This window comes from Oncorhynchus keta, chromosome 10 (genome assembly GCF_023373465.1).
Source record: "Oncorhynchus keta strain PuntledgeMale-10-30-2019 chromosome 10, Oket_V2, whole genome shotgun sequence".
Taxonomy (NCBI): Eukaryota; Metazoa; Chordata; class Actinopteri; order Salmoniformes; family Salmonidae; genus Oncorhynchus; species Oncorhynchus keta.
Window position 1 is genome coordinate 53,177,866 of NC_068430.1, and position 8,280 is coordinate 53,186,145.

Sequence of the window (8,280 nt, forward strand, 5' to 3'; positions counted from 1 at the left end):
TGTCTGTTACATTTATGGGGGGTCAATTGAGGAAGACATCCTCTTCTGCAAACCACTGGAAACCAGGACAACAGGAAAATGGACTTTGGTGGTCAAGATGTGTTGGTATCTGTACTGATGGCGCAAAAGCCATGACAGGGAGACGTAGTGGAGTGGTAACGCGCGTGCAAGAAGTTGCTCCCGACGCCAATTGGGCACGCTGCAACATCCACCGAGAGGCTCTTGCTGCCAAGGGAATGCCTGACAGCTTGAAACATGTTTTGGTCACGACAGTGAAATTGGTTAACTTTGTTAAACCAAGGCCCCTGAACTCTTGTGTATTTTCTGCATTATGCAATGATATGGGCAGTGACCACGTATCGCTATTACAACATACAGAAGTGCGCTGGTTATCAAGGGGCAAGGTATTGACACGCTTTTTGAAATGAGAGACAAGCTTAAAGTTTTTTTTACTGACCATAATTTTCACTTATCTGACCGCTTGCATAATGACAAGTTTCTCACACGACTGGCCTATCTGGGTGATGTTTTTTCTCGCCTGAATGATCTGAATCTAGGATTACAGGGACTCTGCAACTATATCCAATGTGTGGGACACAATTGAGGCTATGACTAAGAAGTTGGAGCACTTTTCTGTCTGCATTAACAAGGACAATACACAGGTCGTTACATCATTGCATGATTCTTTTGTGCGCAAATGAACTCAAGCTTATGGACAATGTCAATTGTGATATAGCGAAGCAACTGAGTGAGCTGGGTGCGCAATTACACAGGTACTTTCCAAAAAGGGACGACACGAACAACTGGATTCGCTATCCGTTTCATGCCCTGCCTTCAGTCCACTTACCGATATCTGAACAAGAGAGCCTCATCAAAATTGCAACCTGCGGTTCTGTGAAAAATTGTATTTAATCAGAAGCCACTGCAGATTTTGGACAGGGCTGTGCTCAGAGTTTCTTGCCTTGGCAAATCGGGGTGTTAAGACACTGAAGCCTTTTGCAACCACGTACCTAAACTAAGCAAAAAAAGAAACGTCCTCTCACTGTCAACTGCGTTTATTTTCAGAAAACAAATGTGTAAACATTTGTATGAACATAACAAGATGTGTCAACTGAGACAAACTGAACAAGTTCCACAAACATGTGACTCACAGAAATTGAATAATGTGTCCCTGAACAAAGGGGGGGGTCAAAAGTAAAAGTCAGTATTTGGTGTGGCCATCAGCTGGATTAAGTACTGCAGTGCATCTCCTCCTCATGGACTGCACCAGATTTGCCAGTTCTTCCTGTGAGATATTACCCCACTCTTCCACCAAGGCACCTGCAAGTTATTGGACATTTCCAGGGGTGAATGGCCCTAGCCCTCACTCGCCGATCCAACATGTCCCAGACGTGCTCAATGGGATTGAGATCCGGGCTCTTCGCTGGCCATGGCAGAATACTGACATTCCTGCCTTTCAGGAAATCACACACAGAACTAGCATTATGGCTGGTGGCATTGTCATGCTGGAGGGTCATGTCAGGATGAGCCTGCAGGAAGGATACCACATGAGGGAGGAGGATGTCTTCCCTTTAATGCACAGCGTTGAGATTGTCTGCAATGACAGCAAGCTCAGTCCAATGATGCTGTGACATACTTCCCCAGACCATGACGGACCCTCCACCTCTAATCGATCCTGCTCCAGAGTACAGGCCTCGGTGTAACGCTCATTTCTTCGACAATAAATGCAAATCCAACCATCACCCCTGGTGAGACAAAACCCGCGACTCGTCAGTGAAGAGCACTTTTTGCCATTCCTGTCTGGCCCAGCGACGGTGAGTTTGTGCCCATAGGCGACGTTGTTGCCGGTGATGTCTGGTGAGGACCTGCCTTACAACAGGCCTAAAGGCCCTCAGTCCTGCCCCTCTGCCTATTGCGGACATTCTGAGCACTGATGAGCACTGATGTCACGCAGGTGTGAGGTTCGGATGTACCGATCCTGTGCAGGTGGTGTTACACGTGGTCTGCCACTGTGAGGATGATCAGCTGTCTGTCCTGTCTCCCTGTAGCACTGTCTTAGGCGTTTTACAGTACGGGCATTGCAATTTATTGCCCTGGCCACGTCTGCAGTTCTCATGCCTCCTTGCAGCATGCCTAAGGCACGTTCACCCAGATGGGCATATTTTTGGGGGGTGTTTATCAGAATCAGTAGAAAGGCCTCTTTAGTGTCCTACGTTTTCATAACTGTGACCTTAATTGCCACCCGTCTGTAAGCTGTTAGTGTCTTAATGACCATTCCACAGGTGCATGTTCATTAATTGAAGATCTGTGAAGTTTTTACAAATGATCTTTGAAAGACAGGGTCCTGAAAAAAGGTCCATTTATTTTTTTGCTGAGTTTATGTGAGAGTGGATTCTCGGCCCTCACTAGCATGAAAACTAAATACAGGCACAGACTGTGTGTGGAAAATGATTTAAGACCGAGACTCACTCCAATACAACCCAACATTGCAGAGATATGTGCATCCTTTCCAAAACACCCTTCTCATTAACCTGTGGTGAGTTATTCACAATTTTAGATGAACAAATAACGTGTTATATGTAAGATGGTTAAATAATTATTTGTGCCCTGGTCCTATAAGAGCTCTTTGTCACTTCCCACGAGCCGGGTTGTGACAAAAACTCCCGCTCATTCTTAAGTTTAATAAATGTATCGTATAGTGTGTGTTTGGCAGGCTTACAATGATGACAAAAAAACAACATTTGAGAGTGCACTGACCCTGGTGCTAGAGGGGGGTACGCAGACTATACAAAGTTAGGGAACCACTGTTCTATTGGTATAAGACATGCTTAAAACAATTATGTCCAGCAAGTTATTCTAGTCTATCTTTTCCTGCCTGGAACTCCAAGAGCTAAGGAGCATTTTTTAAGGTTAGGCCAGTGGAGAGTCAAAGGCAATAGGTTAGAAGCCTATTATGCATAACCCATCATTAATTAGACAAATATAAGGCTAATACTGCATTGAATGTATTACCTGAAAGAGGTAGGCTAAAACATCTATATATAGGGCTATATATCAATCTTGAACAGGAGTATTTATATTGGATGCAATTTGAATGAGTTGACAGAGACTGCGAGAGAGTGAACATGCGCACACTGATTTAAAGCAATGATAGGCTGTTTTAAAACTCTGCAGCTATTATAAAAAATATATATATAATCTTTGCAATTAAAAAAACAAGGTGACCCCTGAAATCCAGATGGAGATAAATAAATTACACTCAAATGTGGTCTTTATATTACTGTAGCATAGGCTATCACAAGAAAAAAAAGTTAACATGATGAGATGATACTGTAGGTCTACATGCATTGTGAACAGTGCTCCATACAGAGATTGGATGTCTCCACCCTTGCGCATTGACTCATCATGCATAGGCCGTAGAGAAGCCAGATTTAGACATTGCATGTAATTTAACAGTTACATTTCACGCAATGCTGTTCATATAAATAATGTATTATAATTAACCAGTTTTTCACAGTTATTTATCCGGCTAAAAGGGTTTGTTTTTGAGCTGTATATCCCGGGGGATCTCGGAAACCGGGTTCCCTCCATTCAACCCTTGTGTGAATATTTTCTGATGGCACTTTACCTTGTCTTTAGGACCATAATGTAAAGTGAAATGTGAGCTGACACCATAACTGCAATGTATCTAAACAACACGACTTTGTCCTCCAAACAACGCCCCTAACGCATGTTTCTCTTCTCTATGGTTTTTAAGTGGTCCCCGCGGCCTTCACACACAGCCCATGCAGCTCAAGAGTGTTAATTCACACTCACAGCAGCTCATAACGCCTAGAATTGGTGTGAGCGGGGGGGGTGGCTAACTATGCAGGTAACCTTCAAATAACTACATTCCTTTTTTTTATCATTAATTCTGAGCCAGTTGGAATATCGCCAAATAGAAAGACGTAGCATATTATACCACACAGTTATTTATAAAGCGTTATAAGGCCTCGTGCTCAATGCATTAATACTGTATGCTCAAAGTAAAGTGTTACCATTAAGGCCATACAACAAAGCTGGTAGGAATGTGACAGACAGAATGTGACAGTGTTTGTAGATTAATATAGATGATGAGAGACAGGGAGGCTGCACAAAATGACATTGAGCAGGTACTGTCAAAGGTAAGATTTGAACAAAGCTAAATTGGTAAGATTTAAATCTTTTCATCTTTAGCTGCAATTTTAGTGGCTTATATTTAAGCAATAAGGCCCGAGGGGGTGTGGTAAATGGCCAATATATCACAGCTAAGGGCTGTTCTTAGGCACGATGCAACACGGAGTGCTAGGACACAGCCCTTAGCCAGGGAATATTGGCCATATATCACAAACCCCCAAGGTGCCTTATTGCTATTATAAACTGGTTACCAACGTAATTAGAGTAGTAAATATAAATGTTTTGTCACATGGTACATGGTCTGATATACCACGGCTTTCAGCCAATCAGCAGGGACCGAACCACCCAGTTTATAATGCATAACATACTCTCTAGCTGTACTTAAAAGCATGGCAATGCTTTCTGTAGCGGAGTTTGGCGAGAAATACTAGAAGATATACAGTCTGTGTCTCAAATATACAGTCTCTATCCCATATATAGTGCACTACTTTTGACCAGAGCAATTGCACTATACAGGGAATAGTTAGCTAAATAACTGAATGTTTTTTGCACAGTCAATCTCCAGCGAAACTGATGCCGGAGGAATTTTTATCCACTATTCTTCATATTCTACATGAATACCGGTAACCAAGGTAAACATTGTCAGAGACAACAACTCCCCCTAATTGGGAAAGAAGATGCCGTATCATTTGCTTTTTCAATTTAGGTATTGAACAATCCACCTGGGGACTTCACTATTATACTCCTTATTAGGCTGTGTACAGTACACCTACCTACAGTATCTATCCCAAGGGATATTCAGGCAAAGCTGCTGAGTCATGGTCTGCCTCTTGGGGAGTAGTTTATCGTTATTTACGTTCCTCCTCCACCTCCCTACCCCCCACTGTACGCTCCTGCTGAATGTGCACACCCCTCACCCCGTCCACGACCCCCCTCAGTCTTTCCTGACCCGGTCAACCTCTGTGGCTTGATGCGGCCCCTTCGTCAATGTCAAAACCCCACATTAACTGGCAACCCGCAGTCGACTCCCACAATACCTGGCAACCACAGCAGTGGTATAGCTGCAGTGGCGGTGCCTTGCTTTCTCTCTCCCAGTGTGGGGATGGGTCAGCATCTTGGCAAGGTCTGCAAAGGCCTGGGCCAGTTCCATGCCACATCATCTTAGCCCTCCGAAGCACTGCTGCAACCCGTTATGCTACACTTTTCTACCCCCAAATCACCCCTTTTCTTCCCAATGTCAGCAGTGTTTTAGCGGATTTTAACATTAAGAAGGGGGTGGAAAAATGCCCTCTTTTCAGTTTTATGGGCATAGCTGAAAAGTGGAGGTACGCTGAGGTCCCTGGGACCACAGTGTTGATAAAACCAGGAGGACAGAGAGGATGGAGGGAAAGGACTGCAATATTACATGTTATAAGCAGCCTTTATAATGTCTTATAATAAGGTTAATATGATACATTTTATGCACCTTAAAGTAGAACTGACAGCATTTTAATAACATGAAATCTTGTTCAAATCTGTTCATATACTACACCCCCAGGAAGAATTACACTTTTTATTTTAAAAAATCTGGGAAGTAAGCGCTTAAATATGGTCATTTTCATAAATTCTTAATGTTTGGGAATTATGTATACTAAGACATTTGTGAAAATTCTACAGCAATATATAGAGTGGGAAAGCGGCAGTGCGTTTGGACAATTAATAGAAACTGAACTGGGCTGTGTGTTTACAGGCAGTTGCAACAGCGCGACTTCAGATCATTAGAACGCATTCGTCAAAAGCCACAAAATACACCTGAATGGATTTATGTAAATATGTCAGTAACATTTATGCAAAAATGTCAATAACATTTGGGAACTTTACAGTCAATGAAAAGGTAGGCTCTCTCTCCCTCAGTAACGCACAACAAGATCAACAACTAATGCCAGTCAAAGCAAGATGAGCTAAAATCTAATGAAGGAACATTAGATAAACCCTCAAACCTTTTCAGCAAGTTGACCATCAAAATTACACTGATTAACAGTGGGGAAGTGTAGCCTACTCCTCCTTCTGCAGCTTGCCTGCACCCAAGCTAACTGGCTAAAATTGTCTAGCTTGCTAGCTAGCTACTGCCAGACGAATGAGAGAACACCTCACTCTGAACATTTTACTCACCCTAGCAGAGCTGGTTAGCTAGGCTGTTTACATGTTATTTTTATTTTATTTTTTATTTCACCTTTATTCAACAAGGTAGGCAAGTTGAGAACAAGTTCTCATGTACAATTGCGACCTGGCCAAGATAAAGCAAAGCAGTTCGACAGATACAACGACAGAGTTACACATGGAGTAAAACAAACATACAGTCAATAATACAGTATAAACAAGTCTATATATGATGTGAGCAAATGAGGTGAGATAAGGGAGGTGAAGGCAAAAAAAGGCCATGGTGGCAAAGTAAATACAATATAGCAAGTAAAACACTAGAATGGTAGATTTGCAGTGGAAGAATGTACAAAGTAGAAATAAAAAATAATGGGGTGCAAAGGAGCAAAATAATAAATAAATAAATAAAATATATACAGTAGGGAAAGAGGTAGTTGTTTGGGCTAAATTATAGGTGGGCTATGTACAGGTGCAGTAATCTGTGAGCTGCTCTGACAGTTGGTGCTTAAAGCTAGTGAGGGAGATAAGTGTTTCCAGTTTGTCATTGTCTCTTCCTTGCCCTTTGTGCTGTTGTCTGTGCCCAATAATGTTTGTATCCTGTTTTGTGCTGCTACCATGTGCTGCTGCCATGTTGTGCTGCTACCATGCTGTGTTGCTACCATGCTGTGTTGCTACCATGCTGTGTTGCTACCATGCTGTGTTGCTGCCTTGCTATGTTGTTGTCTTAGGTCTCTCTTTATGTAGTGTTTTCTCTCTTGTCTTGATGTGTTTTGTTCTATATTTTTATTTAAAGTATTTTTATTTTAATCCCAGCCCCCCCGTCCCCGCAGGAGGCCTTTTGGTAGGCCGTCATTGTAAATAAGAATGTGTTCTTAACTCACTTGTCTAGTTAAATAAAGATGAAATAAAAATACATTTTAAAAGATCAGTTATTCTACACTCAGACAAGAGTTCTCTGAAATCGGAGTAGATAGCCAGAGTGAATTTATGAATGCAGGAGATATGCTAACTGGATAACAGTCTTTCAAGTTTGTGCTAGTTATTAGCCAAATGACACCTGCATCTCTTGCTGTGTATATCCACCAAAAAGAGATATTGGAAGGAAAATAAGTCACTCACCCACTCCTCCAATGACATGACATCCTCCGAGCAGCTAGCTAGCTAACGTTAGGCTCTGTGTTTTTAGCTTGCTACATAAATAGATACGCTAGTCTATTAGCCACATTGTGACTGACTTGTGATCAATGCCCTTACAAGTTTGATTATATTGACATTCCCAGTCTTAGTTACATTTGTCCGTTTTTGTCCAAAATATTGAGTCATTAAAAATGAAAGAGTGTGAATGGAGACAGCAAACAATGTACCAGGCCAGCTGTGATTTACAACCTGATAGCAATATGTTTTGGACTACCAAGAAATGTATTGGTGAATTATATTAAATCATGCATTGAACTGCATCCATCTATTCTTCCAACAATGCCTTGGTGTACGTCATGGAATGTTGAGTCAAATAGAACTTATTTTTAAAACCTCTTTTGTAGTTGGTTTTGTAGCATAAACTGGGAATTTGATATTTTTGACTGATATTACAAGTGTTTGTTTTATATCTGTGTAACAGTATACTTTTTAAACCGTCCCCTCGCCCATACCCGGGCGCGAACCAGGGACCTTCTGCACACAACGACAACAGTCACCCTCGAAGCATCGTTACCCATCGCTCCACAAAAGCCAGAGCAGAGCAAGGGGAACTAGTACTTCAAGGTCTCAGAGCAAGTGACGTAACCGATTGAAACGCTATTTAGCGCACACCGCTAACTAAGCTAGCCGTTTCACATCCGTTACATCTGCAAAGTAGTTAAGCCGCTGTCAGTTCCACTTTAACTTTTTACATGTTTTTTTTTATAGATAAGACAGTATATGGGCTCAAAGGTGGGTCATAGGTGCTTATGACAAGTCTCACAATGCATTATAACGCAGTACACCTGC